General features: G+C 34.0%; 1 pseudogene across 1 annotated transcript in view; it reads left to right on the top strand.

Annotated features, from left to right (window-relative positions):
• The window catches only part of LOC143251755 (vacuolar protein sorting-associated protein 54-like), a 92745-nt pseudogene that overhangs the window by 23659 nt on the left and 51003 nt on the right, over nt 1-18083 (top strand). Inside the window, exons 5-9 of the transcript XR_013028649.1 lie at nt 5993-6160; nt 6541-6638; nt 6842-6959; nt 8833-8867; nt 10632-10769. The product of XR_013028649.1 is annotated as a vacuolar protein sorting-associated protein 54-like (transcript). The remainder of the gene's footprint in view (nt 1-5992; nt 6161-6540; nt 6639-6841; nt 6960-8832; nt 8868-10631; nt 10770-18083) is intronic.

The raw sequence follows: 18083 nt of genomic DNA, 5'->3' as shown, positions 1-18083 counted from the left end.
GTTACTTCCTGCTGCTAGGTGGCAAGGTTAGTGTTATTTACTTTAATGTATAGGTTATTGTGAGCTATTTTCAGTGTCTGAAACAAGAAGAAAGCAACTAAAACCTCTGATGAAAATATGTACTCAAATTGTATTACTATGCAAAGAAGGAAATACCTAAATCTTTGAATATCCAAGCAAAATTTAAGACAGAAAAATGATAGAGTATTTCTCTTTTATTCTCTATATTCTTTAGATTTGAAAAAATGATAGACATATGCAAAATGTGATTTCCTTACTTTATATTTACTTTCAGCAAAATCTTTTTTTTAAAGTTTTTTTCTGTTTCAGTTTCTGAGCCAAGCATGGTCTACAACAGGGTTCCCAACCTTTTGGCACTCTCGACCCCTTACCTAAAAGTTTGAAACCCATGTGACCTCCTACTTAGGGCTTACTATCAGCAGCTTAATTTTTATTTTATTTTCTGTGAAGGAGAGGGAAAGAAACATCTAAAAAAAATATTTAAAAATTCTGTAATTATTTATTAGCAAATTAAATCACATTGGTCCAACCTGAATTCACAAAAAGAACATATATTTCTCAAAATAATATTAACATAGGTTTGAACAGCTATCCAACCCAGCTAACGAGATGCCTGATGTTGCATTTCAGCAGCAAGCTTTGAAATTCGTGGCCGAGCGTTTGTTAGAGCCAGTCTCATGTCATCTCCAATATCCAATCTGTTCCTATTCTTTGTTTTTATATTGACAAGAGTGGAAAATCCTGCCTCACACAAGTAAGTAGAAGCAAATGGAACAAGGACATGTAAAGCTATGGTGCTGACTTTGGAGTATGACTGATACATAGCGCACCAGAACTGAGTCACGATTACACCTTGAAGAGATCACGAGCTGAAGAGTCGTTCCTTAGATCCAGAAATTCATCTTGGATATCATCTGGGATGCTGGGTACATCAAGTTCAGTACAAAATGGGTTCCTTACCAGGGCCTCATGTTCCTGTGATAGCTCAGGGAAGTAACGCTCGACTTCCTTTTCTAGAGACTGAAGATGTTCGGTAATCTCATCCTTGAGGAACTGATCCAGTTGGATATGAGACTCGTCCGTCACTCCACAAAGTTTTTCAAACATAGCGATGTTTCCAAGATTGGTTTTCTGATGCCAGTTCTGCAGTTTGGAAACAAAGGCCCGAAGACTATCTTGAAAAAGGAGAACATGTGTTTCCCTTCCTTGAAGCTTCAAATTGAGCTTGTTCAGCTGGTCAAAATGTCGGCTAAGCACGCAACCCTTTTATTCCATGCTTCATCTTTGAAGTGAGCTACAAGATCTTTCCTTTCTTGAGTCTCCAGGAATAGCTTTATTTCATCTTTTATTTCAAAGACACGATTAATAACGTTTCCTTTCGACAACCAATGTACTGCTGTGTAGAAGAGAAGGACTTCGTGGTCAGCATTCATGTCTTTGCATAGTTCTCTGAATAGGCGAGTGTTGAGTGCTTGAGTCTTCACATAATTTACAATTTTGATTACAGATTCAAGCACTTCCTGCAGAGAGGCAGGGAGAGTCTTACTGGCAAGAGCATATCGGTGAATCATGCAGTGGATGCCCTTTGCTTGAGGTGCTAGCTTCTTCACTCTCGACTGGAATCCTGATTTCGATCCCAGCATAGCCGGTGCCCCATCTGTACAAACCCCACACACTTTTCCCATTGAAGATTTTCATCTTGAAAAAAAGTTGAAACTTTTCCATGACATCATCAGCTTTTGTTGTGGTTTCAAGTGCACTGCAGAATAAGAATTGTCTTTGATGTCACCTGAATTAATGTATCTCACGAAGACAAGCAACTGAGAACATGAACTTACATCTGTTGACTCGTCGAGCTGAAAGGAGAACAAAGGGGAACCCTTGATTTCAGTCAAAACCTGTTCCTTCACATCCATAGACATTTTAGAAATGTGCCTCTGTATAGTATTATTTGACAGGGATATTTGCTGCATCTTCTTTGCACTGGCTTCTCCAAGAATAAGATTTACTGCTTTCATCATGCAGGGTTTAAGAAGTGTTTCTCCAATCGTGTGAGGCTTTTTTTGTTTAGCAATTTTGAATGCAATCTCATATGAAGCTACCACTACGGCTGCACTCTGCTGCTGAAACAACCCACTTCTATTGATTCTTTGGCTTTTAAGACACCGTTCATGCCACTTGAAGAAATCCAAACCCTTCTTTGCGTGTTTTGGATGTTTCATCTCGAGATGACGCTTGAGTTTTGATGGTTTCATTGACTCTGCACTCAGGACAGCATGGTACAAAACACACTGTGGTTTCTCGATGCCGTCGTTGGTGAGCACAGTGGTGAAGCCAATGTTGAGGTAGCATTCTGAGTATCTGCGCCGTTTAGCCATGGACACACCTCTACTGCTTACTTATCTCCTTGTTAAAATAAAATAAAAATGTTGAATAATGAACGCTTTGGCAACTGTAGATCTTACACTGACTACTTGTGGGGGGTGCAGGTAGTGTAATGATGGGGTAAGTATTGGGAGGGAAGGAGCGTGGCCAGTCGTGCGATTCGTCATCCACCAATCAGCAACGGACATGTGACTCACGTATCAACAGCGAGCACACACACACTTAATCACAGCTAAACATACACACAAGCATACGTACATGCGCGTGCACTCACATACTTGCTACTCACTAGTACACACATACATACAGTTGCAGACACATACACATTCACACAGGCACGCATACATACACCCATAATATCACCTAATGACATTGAACTAACGTAGCACACGTTTTGCTTTGCACCGAAACAAAAAAAAATGTAAGAGCATGAAAATGTAATTGATGAAATAAAATGTTATCCCAAGCTACTTCTAACAAGGCTACGCGACTCCCCTGCCAAGGCTTCGCGACCCATCTGTTGGAAACCCCTGGTCTGCAACCTGCCACAATCACAAATTATCAATTGTAATAGTGTTTCACATTTAGCCCAATTCTGATTATTTATAGTAACGTTGACAATGATATTGTGTAGTATTGTTGATAGTTTAATCTTAATAAGTGTATTGACTACAAACAGTGTACTTTGAAGCTTCTTTGAATTTGAAACGATTGAAGTTATCAAAAAGTGTGGAAAATGAAATGAGAACTGACATTGTTATGTGATCATGGTGAGAGACAAATTGTTGAACCTGATTCCTAATCCCAATACAGTACTTCTATCTTTTCACAAGATTAGCTATTCTCATTCAGTGTTACTTTTTAAATGTTTACTGTTTCTTTACACATGTCACAAGTCTCCTACCTACCCATTAGAATCAGATGATTCCAACACATCTCATATAAATTATCATGCATCACTTCTCCACCAATGGCAGCATGACATATTCATGTAACTCCATCTAAATATCTCTACTAAACCATCACTTTGTATTTGGCAGCACTTCTGTTTGGACAACTTACTTCATTTGTTTCAATTTTCACATTTGTATTTAATATTTTTGCAAACTGGTTTTCATTTATATTACTTCCAAGTTTCTTCAGATTGTTTCTTCATCTTAATTTAAACCCACTTTATTGCAGTTGTATTGTTATTTATACTTTCAGTTGACTCTTCCTACTTATGAATTGTGAAGTCATATTACATTGTGGGTCATACCTGCAACTTGCACTTTGTCACAGGTTTGGAAGATTTATTGGCATTTGCTAGGAAATCAATTGAATGTTACATGGGTAAATCTCTATCACCAGAACTTTGCACCACTTCCTCCCAAACATACTGTGCCTGTCCAGGCAGATAAGGACTTAGACCACTTATTTTTCATCTTCTGATTTTACTGTGCCTTTCCATGCCCTATCTGAGGAGGCTCTTAGGCCTTCCATTATGTTTTTGGATTTTGTTTCTCAGGTGTGAGAAGTTACCTTGCCCCTATTTCTTGTGAACCACATCCTTTCTTATTAACTTTTTTTATTATGAGTTCAGTCTATGTGACTTACCACATGACCTCTTAGTACATCTTTCAAGTCTTTTTAGATTTAATACTTCAAACTTTGAAATTTGACCATCTTTCAGTTACCATTACCTACTCTTTCACATACAAAAAATATTTTTATTGAAGTATTTTTAATAAACTAAAATAAAAACTTGTTCATGAATGTATAGTGTATTTATTTTAAATAGTCTGTGTGCAAAGTGATTTTCATGCTGAGATTAAAAATACTTTTACTTATATTAAAAACCTCAAATTTACATTGTGTAATCCTTAAAACCTCCTGAATACATTTCAAACTTTTTTCAATAAAACTCAGTTTACCTGTTAATTTCTCTACCCTATCTCAAAACAGAAGCAGATAATTTGACTTACCTCATAACCATCAAAAGCATAAATTGAAATAAATCTAAATTACCCATTTTTCTTTCTAGAAGGACTTCAAATTTTAATATGAAACCATATTAATTTATCCAAAGTAGCTCTAAGTTCATAACAGTATATATCTATCTATAATTAAATGTTATTGTTTTATTGCCCTATGAACAGTGTCTGACTACTATCTGCTTCATTAGAAGTTGTAAATCATGTGGGACATATGCACATTACATTATAAAATTACATTTTTCACAAGCTACTACATTTGTTCATGTGTGTGCCTCAAAACATGTTTATTATTATTATCTGTTTTATTTAATCTAATCATAATTAACCTTAAAAAGATCCATATTTTTACATTTTAGTTACTTTTATATATATGTGTATATATATAAAGAATAAACATAAAAAACAAGAAATAAAATACTTGACCTATCTTCTTTTTTGTTGCTCTCAATTATCTTAGACAGTTGACCCTAATTTTTATACTAATGGTAGTAATGCACTGAATAATTTTTATTGAATTAAATAATACATCAAACCATTTACCCTAATAATAGGCAAAAAATAGACACATTCCCTTATCTTTGAAAATTTTTGTGGCTTTCTAACTGTGTGATAAACGTTGTTGCAAGTTCATCCAAGTTAGTCATTAACTTCCCACAAGAATAATGATGGTACTTTGAGTGAAACTGACATTTAACTGTTCAGGACATAATGTTACACAATAAATAATTTGATAGATAAAATCCTTGACTTTCTATTGGTTATAAGTAAATTATAATTAAACATAAGAGAGAACTGTTAACAAATTATGAAATAGAGGATGTAACAGGTAGGTGTGGCAGGAATGGTCTGATTTTCTATTCAATATTTCTATAACCAAACAAAACTGAAGACTATAGTAAATGATTTTGTCTGAGCAATGATGATTTTACATTTAATATTTCATAATTTTTCGAGGCATGATGGATAAAATAGGGAAGATGACATGCTAAGAGAAAATGTGTTGTGTCACTAGGAGAAATTTAGGATTTTTTAAAAGATTGCCTTGTAGAATTAAGAACTTAAAACTTGTATATTTTTAAAATATGAATTATTTGTTAAGATTTTGTTCTGTTCTAATTGATATAACATAAACAAAAAGTAGTTTAATAACGTTTTTAAAGTAAGACACTTAAACTTTGTGTCATGCACAGTAAGAGATACCTGTGGCAATAGGGCTAAATGACCTATCCTCCAATCCCTGTTTGACCATTTTTTGACCTGGCTCTTTGACAAGGGTTTAGCTTCTTCTATAATCACGTTATGTAAGGCAGCTTTATCAACTACCTGTACATACTTGAAAAGATGGAATTTACTTGAGTCCTCAGTGCTCTCCAGTCTTCTCAAGTTGTGCTAAAAGACCATTTTCGATACGTAAATGGGATATTAAGGTGGTATTGCATGCTCTTTCTTAATATCTGTTTTATCCTTTAGCCTCATGTACTGTGATTACCTTTTCCTTAAAGGTTTTTTTTTGTTGTCATTGCTGGCCTTTGAACATTACTGGTTGGAATTGTTTGTGTTATATGTGCACAGAATGTTTTATCATTCCATCTACATCTTTCTATGCCCAGACAGGTCATTCTCATCTAACACACTGGCAACCAGGGAAGGGGTTAAATTCTTCTCACCAATTCATCAGATTTCTATTTCTCACTGTGATATCAGGTTGGATCCTGATTGTTTGCTCTGTCCAGTTAAAACCATGAAGTGCTATGTGGCTCACACTAACCACTTTAGAGGTAATGGACAATGACTTTTTATTCATTGAGATCCTTCACTTTCCTGGGATTTATCCCAGGTTACCTTGATGAGGTAGGTATGAAAAGTTATCTACATTGCTTATAATGGGCTATCTTTGAAGGCCAGGAGACTTCTGTGAGTTACATCTCATAAGATGTTTCACATTGTTTGTTGGTGGCAGTTGGATTGAATTGTCTTTTGCAAGACATTGTGCAGGCTGGTATCTGAACCTGTCCCAGCACTTGTGTCTTGCATTATTTGGCAGTATCTTCCCCTGAGGGTTTTTGACTACCCCTGTAACTATTTTAGCCATGTCCACTATATTATAAGGACAGGTGAGTATTTTTATTGATAATGTTCTCTCTTCTTTACTTTCCAGGGTCTCTTACCTCTTTTACAGGATCCCACTCCATAGAGAGTGTTACCCAGGCAGGTGTGCTTTATCAAACCAATTCTGCACTATCAATAACTAACTCAGTATCCTTTATCTAGGTTGCAGTGGGTTCTGTAGAAATGAGGTGTTCCATAAGACCACCTAGAGGCTGACCATGTGGTTTTACTGTACCAAAGTGGACTTCCATTCATGAACTATCACAAGTTAAGCATATGGAGATCCTGCCCATCCCTACCAATCTTTGAATTGAATAATATTAGGATCTGTTTGCTTTTAAATATTTCAGGAACTTGGTTCACTTATTGCATTGTTTCCAGAGCACTGTTTCTCAGGACTCCCCAATGTGCATGACCCCTCAAATTCTACTGGGAGAGCTAGTGAATCTTTACCACATGTAGTTACCAGTAAGTAGGATGGTGGAAAGAGATTATTCCTTCAGAGTTTTATTAGAGTGAATTTTCTCAACTCTTAGAAAAGAGGATGAATTTTGGGGCTCCTTCTACCTAAGACCATGAATTTTCTTTCCTAGATACTGATAGGAGAGGTACCATTCTATGTGGGAGCCAAATCATAATATCATTTGAGATTTGATGCTCAGCTAATCAGTTGTGTTAAGCATGTCCCTTCTTTTTGATTAATATTAGTTCAGTACATTGTTCATGAAAGAGGGTCAATTGTCTCTTTGCTATTCCAAATGCAAAGTGGTTGTATCCCAGGTCCTTGGTTAAGCAGTGCTATTTGTTTCATATTCTTCCCATAATAGACAAATAGAATTTTATTTTCTCACTTGGCTGTGGAGTGACAGTGTGTGTTTATAATTCCAGATCAGATGAGTTCTGTTTCCTCAGGTTGATTATGGCATACAGGATACTATCATTGCAAGTTTGGAATGTTGCCTTCTGGATTTCTTACCCTCTTGTCGTGATTCTGGTGGCTTGGAACGCATCATTCTCACTATAGGTCGGTATCCACTCACAAGTATAGATGTATATTGTTATCCAAATGCTTTAACCACTAATGTGGGATATAGGGACCATGGCCCTATAATTCAATCCTGACTAAAGGAACCCTGGCTATCTGGTTAACAGATGACAAATCATATAAAATTCCACCCACAGTACATGAATTAAGTTCTGGGTGAAAAGCATACCTGTTCTGGGTGTAATGTACAAGGGTGCTAATATTCTTTGGCACAATCATGATCTGTGCAGATGCCTTTTGTATGGATAATGCCCTCACCTGTTTTCCAACCTTTTAAAAAAAGGGTTCTAGCTATATTGTGAGTGCAGATAAGTATATTTTGGAACTTTATATTTTCTAAAATCAAAAATGTATTTACATAATATTTAGCTCCTTTTATGCTCTCCTGCCCCTCCTCTCCTCTAAGAGCCAGTGTTAGAGACTGCAGATTGAGTTCATTCAAAAAAGTGATAACATAATCTGAATGAAGTGCCTATATTACAGTACCAGGACAGAGGGTGATATGTTGACATAAGTGGAGAGTGTCACGAGACAGATATCTCTACAGGTAGTTAAGAAAATAAAAAAATTGAAGCAAATAAGAAAAAAAATCAGATCATTGCTTAGATGTGCATAGGATGGAAACCATTGCATTAGAATAATAGTTGTAGTGTTGTTGTTTTTGTATTTTGTGCAAAACTACCTGAGGGCTATCTGCACTAGCCATCCCTAATTTAGCAGTGTAAGACTAGAGGGAAGGCAGCTAGTCATCACCACCCACCACCAACTCTTGGGCTACTCTCTTACTAACGAATAGTGGGATTGACCGTTACATTATAATGCCCCCTCAGCTGAAAGGGTGAGCATGTTTGGTGCAACGTGGATTCAAACTCATGACCCTCAGGTTATGAGGCGAACAACTTAACCCACCTGGCCATGCTGGGTCTAGTTGTAGTGTGAGGAGAGGTAGGTATTATTGAAAATACATTTTCAATTTTAGAAAATCTTATCTTTTAATAACTAGTTATTGTGTAATGATTTAAATAGTATATTCCTTCTAATTATAAAATAGTGTAATTTTAAATCATTTCATGTATATTTACATTTGTCAAAATTATATGTTAAGTTTTTGTACATTTAGTAATTGATAAAAAAACAAACCCTGAAAGTGTTTGAGATGCAATATCGTTAAGCAGAGAATTAAGAACTATTTATAGATTTTTTATTTGTGTGTAGATGCAAACATGTTTAATCAGTTTGAAGTTTCTCATTTTTACTGATCCAAAAAACAACAGAAGATTATTCTATTTTTTTCAGATAAAAGACTCCCAGACATAGACACTGTGCCAAAAGTAAGTTTAAGCATATTAAGAAAAGTGTGTAGGTTATATTTTACATTTTTAGAGGTAAACAGTACAAACCAAAATATTTAATGTTTCTATTTCACTAGAACTATGTAGAAATATCAAGAATATTGTAGGATGTTTTATTATGTTTGTAACATCTCAAAATCTAATCAAGTAAGTTTAAATAAATATTACTATGAGGTGGATTCTTGGTGCCAGATTACTTACTTTAGTAAACTACATTTTTTTATTATTTTTTGCTTCTGACTTACAAGATTTTAATCTTCTCAAACAAAAGCATCCAACACATAGTATGTTTTGAATTGTTTAATGCTTTTTTTATTGGGACACCTTCTTTATAATTAAACATGTGATATTGGACTTACTTTTTGCATCTAACTATATATACTAGGCTGAACCTGGTCTGATGGTTAACTTGACAATTGTGTATCTGTGTTTTGTTTCATATTCTGTAACTGTCTTCAGTTACAACAACAAAAAATTGTGCACCATTTGGTCTGACAGAAATAGCCTAAAATTTGACTGTTGGTGGTGTTAACTATTTGACTTTTGTCTAATCCATCACTTCAAAGTTAGAGATAACTAGTGCATAGTTCTTTATGAAACTCAATAAAGAAACAAAGTGATAACTGTTTGAGACAGTAGAAGTTTTACATAGAAGAATATGCCTAGTACCTCTCATTCCTTGAACCAGTTTCACTCAGGGTGATATTGTCATTGGAACGCATGCCTTCTTTAGAACATGGATTGTTGAGTCACTCTTCTGTGTGGATTGAACTTGTTTGACATGCTAAATGTCTGATTTAACATGTTCCGACATTAGAAGTTTACAAATATTTTTTTAACCTTCTTATGTGCCAGGCAAGAGAATGTCCTTCAGTTGCATTAATTTCTTTAAGAAAGGTGTTTATTTTGGAATGTTTTTAACAAGAAATATCATTTTATGTTAGGTCTTAATAGACCACTTGAATATATGGAGCTTCAGGGATTTCATTTGAAATTCATATACTCTGAGTTCATAGCTTTATTGTTCTGATGTTTGACAACATATATCATGTTGCTTATCACATGATACAGTGATTACAAAGATAATATAGTTTTATGGGATTTTTCACATACCTTCGACTGTTCTTTCCCTGGAGTGAAAGACACCACGGCTTTCTCCAGTTGCATTGCCATATAAGTGTAGAGATTCTAACTAACAATTAAGTTAAAGGTACATATGGGCTAATATATTTGAAACTGACATTATTAATTTAAAATGAAATATATATATTTAAGTGTACCATATGTTTATACTCTTTGTAATGCTAAAGAAATATGATAAAACTAAAGGAGGACCAAATAAGGTTCTTTAGGTGGGACATAAACTTAGAGGTAGGAAATACATAAGGTTGGACCCGATTGTACTTGGATGTTTTTATATAAGGTATTACACATGTGGATGATTATTCCATTTTGATGTAAAGGAGATTTGACAAATGTGCAAATATAGAACATTAAGAATGAGGTGGGAGTAGAAATGTCAAAAAAAACAACAGGAAGGTATTATTTTCTTGGCTCTTGTGTATAATGTGTCTTGACAAATAGTCAAGAAAATATGTAAATGTTATGTGGTAAAGATAACTTTTTGTTTGTACCATAGGCATACTTTGCATTTGAAAAAAATAAATTGTGAATTATTCTTGTGTATACTTCATGTTTTATATTGCTAATGTAAAGTTAACATTTATTCTTTCTTTGTTTTAGGTATTCCTTCAGTCAGAATTTTCTCTGCATAGTCCAGAAACCTATAAAACTGTGTTACCATGGGCTTGTATACAATCTGACCACATTATTGTAGAGGATTTTAATACATGTTCATCCTCTAAGCTATTACAGGAAAAGGTAATTTATGCTGTTATTTGAACTGCTTTTAACCAGTCTTGAGACAATTATTGCTTCCATTCTTTTGATGTTGTACAACTTTCTTAGAAAGAATGTTTTTTATTATTTCTAGGCTATATGTCTAACCCCTATTGAGTTTAATCAACCAGTTATGTTGTTTGGAATAAATATACTTTTTAGGAATTGTAATATCCTATTATAATACAAATATTTTGAAACTGTTTCTTATGCTTTTGATATTGTAAAAAATATGAAAAATTAATAATTCATTGAAACAAAAGTATTGCTTGTAAACATCCCAAAATAACTTTTTATAAGTTGTAATAGCTGTGGATGTGTTTGATTTGGGAAAACAAGAACAAATTTTTCTACAAATCTTCTTTGTCAAACATTTTTTAATATTTTTTGGTTGTTTAGACCAAGCTGTTGTATTTCATGTAGTATGATTATTTAACATTTAGTTTCAGGTCAGCTTATATTAATATATCATTCAGGCCATTTGCAGTAGTGGGGTATGGGTTTATTTGGTCTTGGACATAAATTTTTCAAAAAAATTAGGTTCTAGTATTCAAAAATTCTACAATTGAATTTGACCACTAAACACTTAATGCTGAAATTAATTGTTAAAAAGACTTAATTACTTCCAAAAGGCAATTTTAACTTTCAGAAGTGTTTAAGATTTCAGAATCATTCACATTGCTGATTGGATTTCAAATTTCCTGAAAAACTTTAGTAACATTTGAGCATATTAGAACACTACCGTAATTGTCATACTGTGAACTTTACACACAAAATAGTCATTGATTTGCCATCAAAATTAATTTGCGCTTCTTGCAAGTTAATATTACATGAAATTATTACAAAAATAGAAGAAAAATAATGTCTCTAACTTTACTTAATGCTAATATTTAGTGTATACGCCTTTGACATCAGTAATATCTTTGGTACATTGAATATCTATTTATTTCTCAAAGTCACTGCATAATTTAATTTTTTTTTTTTTTAAATCTGTGTCCATAGGCTTTCTTTAGTATAGTTGGTACTCTTGTTGTATTTGTTCTGTGTTTTAATATCTGGACCTTTTGGAAGCTATTCCATTTGATAAAGTTATCTTAAGTTGTTTTTTTTAATATGTTTCACGTATTGTGGAAGAGTTTGAGTGCAATTTAAAATATTGTCTGATTAGTTTGTCTCGGAGGGTATAACATGATGGACTGATATACTGTTGAATGTATACTGATCTATGGTTCCATCAATTTTGTGGAGAAGGTCAACACCATTTGTAGGTATTGTGCTTCATGTATGATTGACTGTTGACATGTGGTTGTCCTTCTGCAACATTTCATTGAGTTTTTATCAAATATATACACAGCAGTTGTAATCAAACAATTCAAATTCAAACTTCTCTGTCCTAAGTATCTTGTACTACTGCTAGTCTCTTTTTGCAGTAAAGACTTTCTTGCTGCTAATATTCCACAAAAGCCACATTTCTGCAGTTTACATGAGACTGTACTCTTTTTTTTTTTTTTTTAAATTTTATAAGTGTACGACATTGACTTTTCAGATATCGAGTTTTACATATCTCACATCTCTCTCAGTGAGGGTTTTTTTTTGTTTTTGTTTTGTCTACTCTTACAGGATAGGAGTTTTCTTGTAATAGTGCAATGTTTACTTCACAGTATATTGTGAAAACCAATCTCTTTTTATTAAATTTCAACCAGCATTATGTGAGAATTTGACACTGATTGTATCAAAGGGTGGATAATACTCTGTTTTTGCATTTTAAAGCCAACATCACACCATATTAGCTGTATGATTATGTATACTAAATCAATTCAATAGATGATTTAGAAAAACTCTAACATCTCGTATATACCTACACTAACCTGTACAAGAAACTCAGAATGTGAAAATTTGAAACCTTTTTGTCACTGCAGAAATTATAAGAAATCACGTTTCAACATTGCAGTTATTTGTATTTGATTAAAAATGCAGAACAATTTGTACAAAAAATCTGTGCAACTAATTGTTGTGACTATGTGGTTATTTGTTCTTAAAATTTTAAATTAATTAAAGGGGTAGCATATTAAATTCATGGATAAAGTGAAAAAATCAATAACTTGTTTAGTATGTTGTTTTTCTTCCAACATTTTAAACAGTTATAGTCTTATATCATAAACAAAACAAATTGAAAGCACAGAAACCATGAGGTGTTCTTGTAGAATTACGTTTTACTATTTTCATGTCAGGTAATTAATCTTCATAAATGATCATCCATCATATTGATTGTATTCTAATTGAAACCGATTTGTCTGCTCTGTAAGGCATATATAACTTTTCTCTTTTTCTTGTCTTCTTTTCTTGATTAATTAAGACATTATTATAAATCATCAGTGTCTGTTGACTTACACTCAGAATTTCTTCTTATGAAATAATTTTGTAGATACCATCTGTGTATATTTCTTGATTTGATACAGGTAGATTTAACACATATTGAATATATGTAGTAACACCTTAGAAACATTGACAGCAGTTTTATTCATTGTGCTAAATCAATTAATTTTCATATTTTTTTCAGCTAAAAATTAAATGTTCATTTTATGTTCTGTGTTGATGTTTTGAGGAAATACAGGAGTTACTCAACTTTTTTATGCATTTTAATGGAAATTGCTGTATATTTCTTGTCCCTGACTTTCAGGTGGCATTTGTGTTTGTCAGCATAGGAGGCCTTATGGTCTTCATATGTGGATGACACTTTTATTTTTTCATAATGAAGATCACTGTTCAAACTTTTTAGAATATCTGCACTTATAACATCTTACTGTTAAACTGACATGCAAGTTCATGAAGCATAATAACATACTTTTTAGACTTTTTCGGTAATCATAACATTGATGGAGTCTATTATATGTATATATACAGAATTATTCACATTTCAACAGCATTATCTCTCTTGTTATGCTGTATAAAAGAAATATTGTAATAGACCTATTAATAAACAGAGCTTATAAGCCATACTTCATATATTTTAATCTACATTCTCAAATTTCATTTTTGCATATCCTAAAATGTAATGGTGTCCTCAACATTTATCAGAAAAAAACTATCAACACTTTTTTAACTTTGAAACTCAGAAATCCACCTAAGCTACCAATTGTACCCAAACTAACCATATGCTCTTGTCTCCTATACATAACAAAGCTTTCCTTTTTGAAAAATCAATTTTAATGCATAATTCATTATCAATGCCCTCAAATTAATTTCAGATTAATTTTCAAGTTCTCATCATATATATAAACTTTTTTCTGTTAGCTTTCTCTCTGTTTCTCTTATTTTCACACCCACCTGACAATAGTTTTGTCTGATTTTTATATTTTATCATTTATAACCAATAGAAAACCAAAGTTTTAATGCATCAAATGACATTATATTGCAGAGAATTGTCTATTTTGTTTCCAGTTCAAATTTTATTGCCATGTGAAGTACATTGGCAGTATTAGTTCAATATTTATTTAATGGCTCTTGTTACACAGTTAGAAAGCCAGAAAACGTTTGGTATTCATAGCACATTATCTGATTTTTTAACTGTTATTAATCTGTGTTCTTTGGTGCTTTATTTAAATAAATAATTATTTAGTGGATTATTACTGTTAGTATAAAAAAGTAGGATTAAGTGTCCTGGACAATCAACTGCAAGAAAAAGATTGTGTAAAAATTATGCCATTAGTATGAGAAAGTAAGGTTAAATGTCATGAAGAGTTGACAGAAAAAAAGACCCATGTAAATACACTATTTCTTGTTTTTCAGGTGTATTCTTTGTTTATTATTAGAAAAGTAACTAAAATATAAAAAATCAGAAACTTACATTATATTACTTAAAATAAAGAATAATAACGAATTTTCATGAAGGATACTCACAAACATCTCCCAAGTTGTCTATGCATTGTGTAATTTGATAGGGTAACTTGAGCACCTCATTCACCACTTAATTTTGTAATTTTATGGCAGGAATATTGATTTATATACAGTTGAAAGGGCAATGAAACAATAGAATTTAAATATAAACAGATGTATACTGTTTCAAGTTTGATGCTATTTAGAATAAACACTTAGTTTTATGTTACAACTTGAAGTCATTCTAGAAAGAAAAAAGGGTAATTCGAATATAGTACTTTTCTCTTTTCACAAGAGTAACTATTCTAATTCATCTCTGCCTCCTATATGGGAACATTTGCTTTATGCATGCCACAAGCCTTCCACTCCCAGATTTCAATGTCTCTCTTATGTAAATTATTATGCATCACATCTCTATCAGTAGGAACACAGTATACTCATATGATGCAAGTGATCCTCTAGGAGTTGCTATGGAACTATCACTTCTCACTTGGCAGTGCTTGTGCATGTATGTGTTTCTTTTCTGACCTGATTTTGGTTTGGGATGCAGTTTCTTAACAAAGTGGTTATATTTTATGAACTACCCAGTTTTCTTTAGAATTACCTTAATTCTACCTTGTTGTAGTCACCTTTTTTGTCAACTCTTCAAACATGAATTCCTAAGATAATCTCACCATTTCGTGTCTCCTGCCTCAGGTGCAAGCAACCCAGTGGGAGGCTTATCAGTATGTATTCGAAGAGTCCGTATCTTCGATTTGTCCATTGCTGGGTGGTGTACCAGTTTCATGCCTTACCATTTAGGTTTGCTTCTGCACCTTTTATTTTCTGTCAGATGGTCAGGGATTTTGCTCTTCATCTTCTTCTAGGACTGCATTTCCATTATTATGTGGATGATTGTGTTCTTCAGGTCCATTCTGAACTGGAGTCGGTCAGTCATACTCTTCAGCTCTTTCATGTAGCTGCTTGGAGAGGCTGGTTAATCAAAGTGTAGAAGTCCTGCCTCCATCCTTCACAATTCCTTGTCCATTTGGGTGTTTTTTAAACATTCACATTGGGCTCAAACCTTTTCTCTGACTTTGTTCTATGGAATTGTTAGTTCACCTCACTTTCTGCTTGCAAGGCTCTTTTGCTTTTGGGGATGTGGTCCTCCATGACACCATCAGTCCACCTATGCCATGCACATATGTGTCCCTTACAATGGCTCTGCCTGATCAATGGAATTTTGCTCAGAATTCCTTGGCTTTTCCTATTACACTTCCTCTTTCTTAGTGGATGATCTGCCTTGGTGGTTGGACAAGACTCGTACATTTGTTGGCATCCCAATTCATCCTCCTTGTCCATGTATACTTCTGTTTACAGATGAATTCCTTCTGTGTTGAGATGCATGGGTCAGTCACCAGGAAACTTCAGGTTATTGGTCTGTTGATGAGCAGTCTTTATATATCAATATCTTCAAGCTTCTAGTTATCCATTGGGCTTTGGATAATGACCTACTTCTAATCAGACATTTTCTGGTGATGATCAATTTCAAAAATTCAACAGTTGTGGTATATATCAATCACCAAGGTGGCACCTGGTCGAGATCCATCTGTTTTCGTATGTTGGATCTCCTCTATTGGGGCCACATGCACCACATTTATTTAATTACATGCGATGTTCCTGGTGTTTTACGTCTTGTGATGAATCATCTTTCCTGCTCCAACAAGATGTATCCAACAAAGTGTTCCCTTGATCCTCTTATTTTCTGGTGGCTTTGCACTGAGTTGCATTTTCCTCACATTGCAAATTACCTCTCTTTTGGTCTCCAGTGCATCATCCTCAGGTTTTGATTTTCGATGCCTCCAGTCAAGATTTTTCACATAAATTCCTATATGTTTATTTCCTGTCTTATTGCTTCATTGGGTGGTTTCCTTAATCCTTAACACTTCATCCAGGGTTTTATGATAGCTCCTTTTTGGTTTCCTTGAATGCAGCAACTCCAGTTATTTCCTTTTGTACCCTTTCCCTTGTTCCCCACTCACTTTTGTTAACCACGGTTACTAGTTCTACATCCCACAGTTCATATCCCCCATCTTCATGCTTGGCATGGTTGGTCCTTAGCAAGAATTCTGGATTTTACCTGTTGAGTAGTTTGCTATTTATCTCAAGCCATACGTCTTACTTCCATGAAGGTATGTCAATGAAAATAGAAAATCTTTTACATATGCTCCAAATGTTGGAGATTTTTATATGCTCAGTCTATTGTGACAGATATCTGTAAGTTTCTTACATGGGTTTTTGACTGGGGGTTTTCGGTCTTCTTGATTTCAAGTTGTAAGGCAGCCTTGTCTCGTGCCTTTCATCTATCCCATTACTGTAGAATCTTTGCTTTACCTGTCTTTGCCACGTTAATTCATTCCTTCTGTATTCATTGCCATTTCAGTCAGCCTACTCTTCTGGTCTGAGATGTTGATGTGGTCTGCTGTTCTCTTACTTTACTTCCATTCAATCCTTATTCTTTTTGTATATGTTTCAACTTTACCTTAAAACATAATTCTTTCTCCTTTTGGCTTATCCCACCTGTTTATCATCAATGTCACATGCACACTTTACCACCATACCTATCTTCTCTTTTATCTGGATCATTCCTTCCTCTCATCATGGCTATTTGGTTATGACAGTTGGCTCACAATCTAAGGGTTTCAGTTTTGAATTCCCATTTTACCAAACATGCTTATCCTTTCAGCCATGGGGGTATTATAATATAATGGTCAATCACACTATTCTTAGTAAAAAAAAAAAACAACCAAAGTTTGGCAGTAAGTGGTGATGTGATGACTAATTCCTTTCCCTTTAGTTTTCATCACTAAATTACGGTTGGCTAGTGGAGATAGCCCTAATGTAATGGAACAAATGCAAACCTTTTTCCTGTAAACATCAACAGTACATGAGAATAACTCCTCATTTTTGCCTATTTCCCTTCATTCTGTCTCTGGTATCTATCCTCATCCCAATCTGGATATACTTTTATGTTTAGGGCATGCCTTTCATTGCTATAATGCCTCCAATGCTTTCTTTTGTAATTCCCATTCTTGACGTTTCATCTTTTGACAGTTTTCTTCATCTAGAGATCCATTCCCTTCTACACTGAACAGTTTGATTTGTTGTTTAATTCAGTCGGCATGTTTATCATTGTCCCCTTCCCACAGGAATTTGTTTAGAGTAACTTCTCATCAAATTCAGCACTTTGCCTTTTCTCTTGCTTCTTCTCTTTTTTGACCACTTGAGGAAATCTTGCAATCGGGCATGTGGATCATGCCTAACACAGTCATCTCCCATTATTTACATCATATTGCAGTTCCTGCTTATTTGAGTTTTACTTTACATCTGTGGCTGTTCTTCACATTTCAGTGCAACTCTAAGACTGGGTTTGTCTGTATT

Source organism: Tachypleus tridentatus, chromosome 6 (genome assembly GCF_004210375.1).
Source record: "Tachypleus tridentatus isolate NWPU-2018 chromosome 6, ASM421037v1, whole genome shotgun sequence".
In the NCBI taxonomy this organism is placed as follows: domain Eukaryota; kingdom Metazoa; phylum Arthropoda; class Merostomata; order Xiphosura; family Limulidae; genus Tachypleus; species Tachypleus tridentatus.
Note: the sequence above shows the minus strand (reverse complement) of the source record. Positions and strands in the feature narration are given on the sequence as shown.